Source organism: Delphinapterus leucas, chromosome 8 (genome assembly GCF_059928025.1).
Source record: "Delphinapterus leucas isolate spDelLeu-1000000601 "Yukka" chromosome 8, BTC_Dleu_Yukka2, whole genome shotgun sequence".
In the NCBI taxonomy this organism is placed as follows: domain Eukaryota; kingdom Metazoa; phylum Chordata; class Mammalia; order Artiodactyla; family Monodontidae; genus Delphinapterus; species Delphinapterus leucas.
In genome coordinates, this window is record NC_143136.1 from 95611323 (window position 1) to 95623843 (window position 12521).

A 12521-nucleotide genomic window follows, 5' to 3' on the forward strand; every position below is an offset into this window, starting at 1 on the left:
AACCATATTTTATATATATATATACACATACACATATATGTATATATATATATATATATATCTGGTACTTCAGCGAGTGGGAAAGTACTTTTATTAAGTGGAAAATAATTAATTAAAAAAAACACAGAGTGAAATGAAATATCAAGCAATTGAGGACATTCCAATATTGGAAATTGGGAATACATGACAGAGGAAGAGACACTCATATTTAATAAAAGTGATGGGCACCCACTAAAACCAAAGAGCAAAACCAAGAATCAAACATACATATTCATTGTGGAGAAAAATCAAAAGCGCTATAAGTCAGTAAGTCTGTCAGTACAAAATTTACTTTCATTTCTCTTTCTCGCTTCATTGGTGTTGCCTATTCATTTAAGCTTCTACTGTATAATGTACACCTTTTTTGTACGGCTCACTGTGTCTCAATTAAGCTTCAACAGCCCACCCTAAAGCCTAATGCAAGCTAAAGGTTTTTCCTTTATTCCTTTACCTTTACTGGGCACCAAATCTAAGCCATCTATCGGGGCTTTCTACTCAGTTCCTGAATAGACATTTTTTACCTAGAACTCTTCCCCAGTTTCCCAGAATTTTCAAAATATTCACTGCCCCTTGAAATACTTTTAAATCCAAAAATATAGACCTTTCAGCCAGAACTGATACTGCCACAATATAGCCATTGATCGCCTAAGTTTTTACTTTTGAAACATCATCAGACAGTGGATTTGAACAGAAATGGGAAATTCATCCAACTTACCAGGTTTAGCTCTGTGATAAGGATATTTAGCAGCACAGGAATTTCCCTGGGCATCAGAAGACCTGAGCAGAGGGAGAGTCATTGCTGAGATTTTATTTCTACAGATCATCTTTGGGTGAGCTGATGATAATACAGAAATAATAATGAAACTAGAAACAAAACTTAGAGTTATTGGGAGACAGTCGGATGGACTAGAAAGCTCGTGGACATGAGAAGCAGCTTATCTGTGACCTGGTCCCATGTCTTCACATAAGTATTTTAGGTCTCATTTTCCTCGTGTGTAACTGTCCCAAGTATCCTTTGAGCAAAGAGAAGAAAAAATGTTTTCTCATGCAGGATCCAATTCAGGGTCACACTTTGCATTTTGTTGTCATATTTCTTTTCTTTCCTTTTTTTTGAGGTAACACTGGTTTCATGTGTACATTATATTTTGAGTTTTATATATACGACAGTATGCTCACCACCAAAAGTTTAGTTTCCATCCGTCACATTACAGCTGACCTCCTTTACCCATTTTACCCTTCACCCACCCCCTTCCCCTCTGGTAACCACTACTCTGTTCTCTGTATCTACATGTTTATTTTTGTTTGTTTTGTTTCATTTATTTATTTATCTTATTCCACATGTGAATGAAATCATACAGTATTTGTCTTTCTCCATCTGACTTACTTCACTGAGCATAATACTCTCAAGATCCACTCATATTTCTAAAATGGCAAGATTTCATCTTTTTATGGCTAAGTACTATTCCATTGTGTATATAGATCGCATCTTTATCTATTCATCTGTTGATGGGCACTTAGGTTGTTTCTATATCTTGGCTATTGTAAATAACGCTGCAATAAATATGTGCACAGGGGTGCATGTATCTTTTTGAATTAGTGTTTTTGTTTTCTTTGGATAACTATCCAGAAGTGTCATTGCTGGATGATATGGTAATTCTTATTCTTAATTTTTTGAGGCACCTCCGTACTATATTCCATAGCAGCCTCACCTATTTACATTCCCACCAATAGTACACAAGGGTTCTATTTTCTCCACATCCTTGAAACACTTGTTATATCTAATCTTTTTGATAATAGCCAGCCTAATGGGCATGAGGTGGTATCTCCTTGTTGTCATATTTCCTTAGTCTCATTTAACATGGGATACTTATTCCATCTTTGATGACCTTGACAATTTCAGGAGCACAGGGAATTTGTTGTATAGAATATGTTTCAATTTGTTTCTAATGTTGCCTCAGGATTAAACTCAGGTTTTACATTTCGGGACAGACTACCTTGCCCCACACCATTTTGTCACCAACATCTCACAAGATGTAGACCTCCTACGGGCAGGGACCTTGTCTGATTTGTTCACCCCTATTTTCAGGGCCTAGTACAGTACCTGACACGTGGTAGGCACTCAGGCTGGTTCAAGGAAAATGATGTCTTTGTACTGATGCAGTGGTCTCATGGGTGTTCAAGTTCAGTAACAGTTTCTGTCTGGGTTTCATGAAGGTGACATGCCATGAGAATTAAGAAACTGAGGCAGCCCTGGGGAGGAGTGCCTTTCTCTCCCAGCTAATCTGTGCTTCTCTGTGCATTTGCTAATTTCTCTCCTTTCTCCCCATAGCTGCCTTCTAACACGTATTTGCACATGGCTTTAAATATTTCCCCAAGTTTGCCTCATGACTTCCATTGGTTTCTTATCACAGCTTGCTGCCCTGTCAACTCTGTCAGTTCCTAAGAGAAGAATCGGCTTAGCTGGGCTCATCTGTTGGAATCAGGCCCTGCAAGTCATAGGTAACCTGCGATGGGAGAGTCTGTTGGGTGACCACGCTTGGTCCAGTCAGCTGTGGCTGAAGGTGGGCAGATAATGCCCACAGTACAATGCGTGGCTTTTGGGGGTGTGGATGGTCACATAGAGCAGTTTCCCTTAGAGCGGGGCGTGAGCCACTGAGCAGACAAGTAATGACTGGCACGTCTGTCGGGGCCCCAGCAAGAAGAAATGGCCATGATCGAAGAGAGTTTCATAAAGGGACGATTTCAAAGGTATGAGCTGGGTGTAGGGAAACCATAGCGGGTAGCACAGTACCTGTGGCTGGAAAGCCTGAAGGGGACGCACCACCAGCTACCAGAACTCAGAGACAGAGAGGATTCCCCAAGCTGTTACCCTCTGTAGGTTGGGGACTGGGACTCTGCTTATGGTGACTCTTCCGGGCAAGAGCAGGGGGGGTAGTTAGTTGCCCTGACCTTTCTCTCCCTTCCCCTTCTGCTCTCCTGCCAAGGCTCCCATTACCCAAACCCAGCTGGAATCCAGAGAGCAAGGAGACCATTTGGTTCAGCACATGTAATCAGCCTGCCCGGGCAAGGAAAATGGCAGAGACATGGAAGAGTGGATCTGATGGGCACATTGAGATATCCAGCACAAAGGGCACATCAGAGAGGACGGTACAAGGCAAGGATGCCAAGGCAAGGGATTTTCACAATGCTACCCAGAAGCAGGATTCACACCAGAGCTCAAGTCTCTCACTAGGCAGGGACATTTTTTGAAAAGCCTAAGAGGACTATTTTGTGGAAAATAGGTCTCTGATATATGTCTCTGTTAATAACTTTTCCTCAGTTGGATTATTACAGATATAACTGGAGTATCCTTAGATATATACAGTCGAATGTTAAATAGATTTTCAAAGGCCGCTCAAATCGAGTGCTCTAAACACCTGGAGTTGCTACCATTATAGTCACACTTTTGATTTAAGGCAAAAAAACCCGCTTTCATTAAAAAAAAAAGTGTGTTTGTGTGTGTTTGTGTACATATGTGTACATTTGAATGCCTATATGTGAAAAAATATATAAAAATACATATGGATTTGTGTAATATATGGATTTGTATATATGTATGTATAAACCTACATGGATTAGCCATGGATATCTTTTTTTTTTTTGCGGTACATGGACCTCTCACTGTTGTGGCCTCTCCCGTTGCGGAGCACAGGCTCCGGACGCGCAGACTCAGCGGCCATGGCTCACGGGCCCAGCCGCTCCGCGGCATGTGGGATCTTCCCGGACCGGGGCACGACCCCGTGTCCCCTGCATCTGCAGGCGGACTCTCAACCACTGCACCACCAGGGAAGTCCCATGGGTATCTTAATAAGAGTTAATTTAACATTCCTAGTAGGTGAAAAGGTCCCAAGAAGACCGAACACAAGACTGGGCAAACAGGGCAGGGGTGGAGAGACATAATGGGAGTCTTCTGACCCATCAGGCAAGGAGAGAAGACCCACCAGAGGAAAAGGAGGCAATGTCAACACAGGCTCCCTTTACAATTCTACTTAAGGGCTATTCTTGTAGGAACCTTTACATAAACGGCTGGATATCTTGCATCCTCAGCTATACATCTTCAATCAGGTTGTCCTAACCCAAAAATCATTTCATTTTTCTATCCTTGTCCAAAGCCCACCTACCTGTGGGCACAGCTCAAACCCATGCCAGGGATCCCCACTACTCCAGCTCCCCCAAATTCACATAAATTCCCCCTATACTTTCAACAGTAGCCCTGCTTTCCTGGGCAGTTACTCTGTGTCAGGCATTGTGCCGAATACACGAGTAATTATTGCCTTTCCTCCTCAGAAGCCTCCTACGAGGAAGGGATTCATAGATCTGTGCTTCAAATAAGGAACGTGAGGCCAGCCCCAGCCAGCGAGTGGTGGAGCAATATACAGTCCTGGGCTTTGTGGTGCCACCCGCCAGGCTCCCAACTCCATGCCACCTGACTTATTAGTGTGCATTGAAAGTAAATTCTCTTTACCTATGTTACGAGTTTATAAACACTCGGAGGATAAGAATGACTTATTCTTTTCTTCGGTTCTTCTCAGGGTACATAGCACATCGCTAAGCCCAGACCAGGCACCAAATAATGGGGACAGACTGAAAGGGGCTTCCTCGGCTGTGCGCAGACACCTCGCGTCCTGCCACACGCCCCCCACCCTCAGATTCGAAAAGATGAGGTTGGAATGCAACATTCCCGCTTTCCTACAAAGGGGAGCATGTATCTCCACTCAGAAAGGATAAATGAAACGGCATTTGGGGATAAACTTGGACCTCTCTGCCCCTCCTTTTTGAGGGCTTTGCTGACGATCGCTGCTCTTGGAAGCTGGAGATGTGGTAACAGAATGACTACCATCTTGATGCCATCTCTGCTTTCCTTTAGTTCTCGCGACTGCTGCTTTGTTTCACCCAGACTGGACCATTTCACCTCTTCCTGAATGGTCCCCCTCCCTCTGCTTCTCCGGGATATCCCACATAATACTGCAGACGTAACCTTGAATAACGTCACTCCTTGGCCTAAATTTCTTCAGTTTTTCCCCTTTCACAGAAGAAAGCATGCCCTCCTCAGCACCGCCCAGAAGGCCCTCAAAATCTAGCCTCCCCCAGCCTTTTCCGCTTTGGTTCCCACTACACCTTCAGAAACCCAGTCAGTTCACAGATAGGAAGACTCAATATTGTCCAGACGTCAGCTCTCTCCGACTTGGTCTATAGGTGCAATGCAATCCCAATAAAAGTCCCAGCAAGTTATTTTGTGGATATTAACAAATGGATTCTAAAGTTTATATGAAGAGGTCAAAGATCCCCCAAAGCCGACACCATATTGACGGAGAGGAACAAAGTCAGAGAACTGACACTACCTGACTACAAGGTGTACTAGAAACCCAGTCAGGTTGTTTTCAGGTCCCAAGACTTGTCCTGTGCTTTCTTGCTTCCCTTGCCTTTGCTTGTGTGTAGTGAATGGTGCTCTCCCCCTGAAACAAAAGATATGTCCATCTCCTAATCCCTGGAATCTGTGAATGTTACTTGATTCTAAAGAAGAGTCATTTCATCTGTAATTAAATTCATGATCTTGAGATAAAGAGATCATCCTGTATTATCTGGTGGGCCTTGAATCCAATAAGAGTGCTTATAAAAGTGAAGCCCAGGGAGATTTGACAAACAGAAGGGGAGAAGGCACTGTGACCGCAAAGGTAGAGATTGAAGTGAAATAACCACAAGTGCAGGGATGCTGACAGCCACCAGACGCTGGAAAAGGCAAAGAACGCGTTCTCCTTTCAAGCGTCTAGAGGGAGCACAGCTGTGCTGACACCTTGATTTCAGACTTCTGGCCTCTGGAACACTGAGAGACAAATTTCTGTTGTCTGAAGTCACCCAGATTTTGGTAATTTGTTACTGCAGCCGCAAGAAACCAATATATTGAACCCCATTTACTGACTGAAACCTTATTTACCCTTAACAGCCCAGCTCAGATGTGTCCTCCACCATGCAGCCTTCCCTGCTGTCTCAAGTTGATAGTTACCTCTTCTTTATTTTCGTGTTATAATCTGTGCCTCTCTCATAAGGTTGAAACCATCAGTCTTGCCATCCAACATAGCTGGATGGTTAGAGGTAGGTTAAAAATTCTACCTCTGCCTCTTGTTACCAGTCAGTAGATGAATGGAAGCAACTTAGCCTCTTTGAGCCTGTTTCCTTGTCTATAAAATGGGTATGATAATAATATCAGTTTTTTTTACACATATCAATGCTGTAATATATGTAACATGCTGGCACTGAGTGAATATTCAACACTGGTAATTATTATTATTATCACCATGGCCCTTTGTAGATCCTTCCATGCATTATATCAATAGTTATATACTAACTATATGTAATAATAACATAATATACGATAACATTATATTATATATATAATATATATGATAACTCTCTTCTCTCCTGCTGGACCACATTCTTCTTGATGGCAAGTATCAAGACTCGTTCATCTTTGCCCTCCCCCCACCAAATGATTGTCAGGAGGCTTGTAGGTGGCCAGTCTTCAATAAATATTTAATACATTTGATTTTGCAAAAATAACCATATCTCTTTATCTTGTTTTGTCATCTGTCAAATGGAGATTAAACCAGACCAAAGTCACCTTCAAGACCTCTTTCATTTCCAACAGCATCAACCCACGGGCCCATGTTCCAACACCAAGTCTGCTCAGTGGGTACAGCATGATTCTGTGCGCGTGCATGCGCGTACACGTGGTAAGGGGATAAACTCGAAAGCAGCCAGCCTGAACCGAATAAAATCTGCAAAAGGTACTGTGTTTCTGGGTTGCTGCTGGACTGCACTTCCTGTTCTAACTTTGGAGATGGTATGCTACTTTAGTAAGTAATTCTTTTTTTCTAAATTTGAAAATTATACTTGTCTTGAACATCATTAATAAGGGCACGTGCTCTAGATTTAAATTGCTTGAGTTCAAATCCCACATCTGCCTCTTACTCTCTGTGTGGCCCTGGGGAAATGACTTAGCCTCTCTCTGCCTCCATTTCTGCATCAGTGAAATGGGATGCTCAGGGTTGTTGGGTGGATTTACAGGTTATTACAGGTACTTAGGACTTGGTGCATGATTAGCATTCGATAAATGTTAGCCATCACTGTCAAAACCACCATCATTATCATCATCACTCTCAATTTATGTTTACTAAGAACTGAGCAGGTTAACATTGTTTTCTTCTTGTTCATGAATTTAGCATATCTTATTGTGAGGGCCTGGTTTCTCCTTCCTCCATTCTTAATTGTCCATTTCTGAGCAACTTCTAACCTATACTGTTAGGACTTATCTCTGTAATTTGAGAGAAAGCCTTAGTAGGGGGTGGGCTGAGAGGAGAGACTCTTGTCTTTAAGAATTTGCTGTTCAGACTCCATGACATAAATCACAGCAAGATCCTTTTTGACCCACCTCCTAGAGAAATGGAAATAAAAACAAAAATAAACAAATGGGACCTAATGAAACTTAAAACTTTTGCACAGCAAAGAAACCATAAACAAGACGAAAAGACAACCCTCAGAATGGGAGAAAATATTTGCAAACAAAGCAACTGACAAAGGATTAATCTCCAAAATATACATGCAGCTCAATATCAAAAGAACAAACAACCCAATTCAAAAATGGGCAGAAGACCTAAATAGACATTCCTCCAAAGAAGATGTACAGATTGCCAACAAATACATGAAAGGATGCTCAACATCACTAATCATTAGAGAAATGCAAATCAAAGCTACAATGAGGTATCATCTCACACCAGTCAGAATGGTCATCATCAAAAAATCTAGAAGCCATAAATGCTAGAGAGGGTGTGGAGAAAAGGGAACCCTCTTGCACTGTTGGTGGGAATGTAAATTGATACAGCCACTATGGAGAACAGTATGGAAGTTCCTCAAAAAACTAATAATAGAACTACCATATGACCCAGCGATCCCACTACTGGGCATATACCCTGAGAAAACCATAATTCAAAGAGTCATGTACCACAATGTTCATGGCAGCTCTATTTACAATAGCCCGGAGATGGAAACAACCTAAGTGTCCATCGACAGATGAATGGATAAAGAAGATGTGGCACATATATACAATGGAATATTACTCAGCCATAAAAATAAACGAAATTGAGTTATTTGTAGTGAGGTGGATGGACCTAGAGTCTGTCATACAGAGTGAAGTAAGTCAGAAAGAGAAAAACAAATACCATATGCTAACACATATATATGGAATCTAAAAAAAAAAAAAAATGGTTCTGGGGCTTCCCTGGTGGCGCAGTTGTTGAGAGTCCGCCTGCCGATGCAGGGGAGACGGGTTTGTGCCCCGGTCCAAGAAGATCCCACATGCCGCGGAGCGGCTGGGCCTGTGAGCCATGGCCGCTGAGCCTGTGCGTCCGGAGCCTGTGCTCCGCAACGGGAGAGGCCACAACAGTGAGAGGCCCGCGTACCGCGAAAAAAAAAAAAAAGGTTCTGAAGAACCTAGGGGCAGGACAGGAATAAAGACACAGACATAGAGAATGGACTTGAGGACACTGGGAGGGGGAAGGGTAAGCTGGGACGAAGTGAGAGAGTAGCATGGACATATATACACTACCAAACGTAAAATAGATAGCTAGTGGGAAGCAGCCGCATAGCACAGGGAGATCAGCTCGGTGCTTTGTGTCCATCTAGAGGGGTGGGATAGGGAGGGTGGGAGGGAGACACCAGAGGGAGGGGATATGGGGATACATGTATATGTATAGCTGATTCACTTTGTTATACAGCAGAAACTAACACACCATTGTAAAGCAATTATACTCCAATAAAGATGTTAAAAAAAACTTAGTTCCTCTGAAATAAAATCCAAATTATTTGTCCAAAAATGAAAAAAGAATTTGCTGTTCAGGATGTCCTAACAATATTGTATATCTTAATGGAGGAGAACAGTTAAGTTTTTCTGCTTCTGGGCTGAGCTGCAGAAAAGCCAGTTGGGAGGCGACCTGATTCAAAGCTCCTGGTCTACCCATTCCCACCACTAGATAGTGCTGTGACCATAGTTTTAGATTCTTCATTATTGGTTTGGAAAAATGAAAGCAACTCGCAAAACATACAAAGAGGTTTCTCAACACGATTACTCAGTGTGAAAAGGTACCACCCAGGATTAAATTAAGAGCTTTTAGAAACAGTTGGTGGGTGGAACAATTTTAATCTTTTTGGTGTTTTCTTAATTCTTGGTAAGGTGATTAGCCAGCAAGCAGAAAATTGGTGAAAGTCCTCAGAAAAGGGTGAAGTTGTTGCAATAGTTCTTTTAATGAACAGCAGTCACCTTCTTCCCGCACCCTTCTTCTCCCTTTTAATCATGAAATATAATCTCCCCACCTGGGCAAATGGAACTTTGAACTTATTTTTAAAGATGGTTATTAAGTGATACCAACAAAATGTGTAGATTAGATTAATACCCAAATAGCTGAAACAAATTAAGCAATTAAATGTACTTTCCTTCATGAGTTCCCTTCTGGACATAAGCATTTTAGTTAGAGTGCCTGGAATTTGCAAACAAGAAGATCACATATGTGAAAGTAATTTGTAAAATATAAAGTATAGTTAAACTTTTAATACTACCTTTAATTACATTTGTCTCAGTGAACACGTGGGAATTGTTTATTGAATTGTGATTTTGATAGTTGCCAGGGAAAATTGTGTTCAGGTGAAAAAATAACCACAATGAGAGATGGAAGGGATAAATCAACAGTATTGCCAAATGAATTAGACATATAATAGCAGAGAAATGAGAAAGCAGCCACAAAGAAAAGATGCATCTCTGATTTCTGCCTTTGAGAATTTTCAGAGTAAGGGGAGAAATAAAACCGCATCTATGAAGAGTCATTTGGTAAGATATACGGAAGCAAATGTCAATTAGTTTAGGGCAAGGTATAGCATGTATCAATTGCTTGTAGGCTGCATATTGACCTGATTAGAAGGAAAGAGGCTTAATGATGGAAAGTTTCACAGTATGAATGGATTTCAAGCTCTATAAAATGAAAGAGAGAGGCATGATTTAGTGAGGCCTGGGAGAATGACATTTGGGGAGGAATATTTATGTTGGGGAGAAACATGGCACCTCTGAAGATTCAGTGATGAAGTGAAGACAGATGGGAAGAGAGTCCTGTTGAAATTATCAAGTCTCCACAGTAGATTCGAGCTTCAGGGTGAACACCCCCTTTCTCTGAGCATGCCAGTTCACCTGTAGAATTAGGAGCATTGTTCCCGTTGGTTTTCAGCTCTCTCACTGCTCCCATGTCACTCTCCCTTCTTAGAAGCATGGAGCCTTGCACATAGGAGCACACATTCAATATTGAGTTGATTGGTGGAGTGCTCAGTGACTTTTTGTAAAATAGATTTTCTTTAGAAATGAGATTCAAGGTCATTTTTTTCAAATTCTGTCCTCTCCAGGTTGTTTCCATTTAGGAAATCAGTATGAAGCGTCTCCACACAATTGCGAACCAAGGGTGGAGGCACTTGAAGGAAAGTATAGGAGAGGAACTGTCAGACCAGCGGAACGTCTGTTTCAGAAGCTACAAGACCGGGCTTCCCTGGTGGCGCAGTGGTTGAGAGGCTGCCTGCCGATGCAGGGGACACGGGTTCGTGCCCCGGTCTGGGAAGATCCCACATGCCGCGGAGCGGCTGGGCCCGTGAGCCATGGCCGCTGAGCCTGTGCGTCCGGAGCCTGTGCTCCGCAACGGGAGAGGCCACAGCGGTGAGAGGCGCGCGTACCAAAAAAAAAAAAAAAAAAAAAAAGCAGCTACAAGACCATGATGCCTCGTCTTCTCTGGGCCTCAGTTTCCTCATCTGTGAAATGGAAAGAATATTGCCTGATGTTGCTGACCACATGGCTGTGGAGTGGTAAACAGAAGTGAAAACTCTGAAAAGTGAGGAAGAGGACGCAAAACAAAGGTGAATATCATATTTATAAAAAGCTGTGATAGATATTGACAATGTCTTCATTTAAATGCCTCCTAACAACGTCTATAGGAAAATGCTCATCTTAGCACTGAATCAAATGTAGTATTTTTATATGCTTTGGATCCATAACCTTATAAAATTTGTACTTACTGAGCACTTAGTATGTACAGCTCAAGGCTCCTTTCTTTTACCAAAGAGCAGAAGAGATGCAAAGATCCTTGAATAAGCTCTTCGATCTTTTTATTACTACATGATTACTTTGTATTTCTTTTTTTCCTTTTTCGTGGTGGAGAAAGAGAAATCTAGAAAGTTGGTCGTAAGAAAGGCATGATTGTAAATTTTTAAAGTGTGTTTGGGTGCTCATTAAAGGTATCCAATTACATCACTGCCGAGTGAGTCAGCCCATAAGTGCAGTGTGTTTCCTACAGCATCTCAGGGCTGCACATGGTCCTTTATTGGTCTCCTGGGTGCTGTCTGGGGCCTATCTCTTTAAGCTGGCAGTGCCCAGTGGAGCCTTCAGAGGCGGGGCGGCGGGGACTGCTGCTTCACATTTGGCTGCCGCTGTTTTGAAGGTGGCTGCTGGTAGATTTTAAGTGTTCTAATTAACTTCGCTTTTTAATTGTGCAAGTTTTCAGGGTTTCTGAAATGAAGGGCACTCGTTTTGGAAAATGAAAATCAACCACTTCCTGTTCAAGTCTGCGGGGTTTTATCCATGGGTCGGAAGCACACTGGTTTTAAGAGGTGCTCAGGGAAGGGATCTGGCACCTCCCTTCTGAGCCGCAGTGGGGAGGGTGCTGGATCTGTGGTACAGTCCAGGGTCAAGAACAAAAGGCTGAATAATCAAACACACAAGCAACCTAGAAGCGGGGCTTGGGGGCATTGGGAATGCTGGAGTTGATGATTCTGGGGGAGCACACTGAATGGCAGGAAAGGGGGTCAAGCCTCTGGAGGTCAGCACCTGGGGAAGCTCACAGCCCAGACCCAGGGGCTAGAACAGCACAGGGACTTAGATCAGCTGACAGAGGGTCCCTGTGGGCCAACAGTATCTGCTGGACCTGGTCCCCTGGGTTGGCAGGTCAATTCCCACTTTTGGCTTCCTTCTAACCTGACACCTCCACCAACCACTCTTCATGAAGGTAGAGGAAGTTGAAAGCAAAAGCTGCTTTCAGATGTCCGAGGCTTGATGCAGACATTCTCTGCCTAGGATGCCGTGCTCATTCCATGCTTGTCCAATGCCTACCGATGCTCCTGGACTCAGTATCTATGTTTCCTCTTCCAGGCAGCTTCCCTGGGTTGGTCCCTAGCCTTGGTGCATCTGCAGGGGGCATGGTGCATTCCTTTGTAATGTCTCACTTGCCCCATCACCCTTAGGCTCTGAACTCCTCTATGGCAGGTGCCCCCTGGCCTGGTGTGGTGCTTGGTGCAGAGATTGGTGCTTGGTTCTCAGACCAGTGTTTGCTGAGAATATACCAAGGCGTCTAAACCAGGGTTTT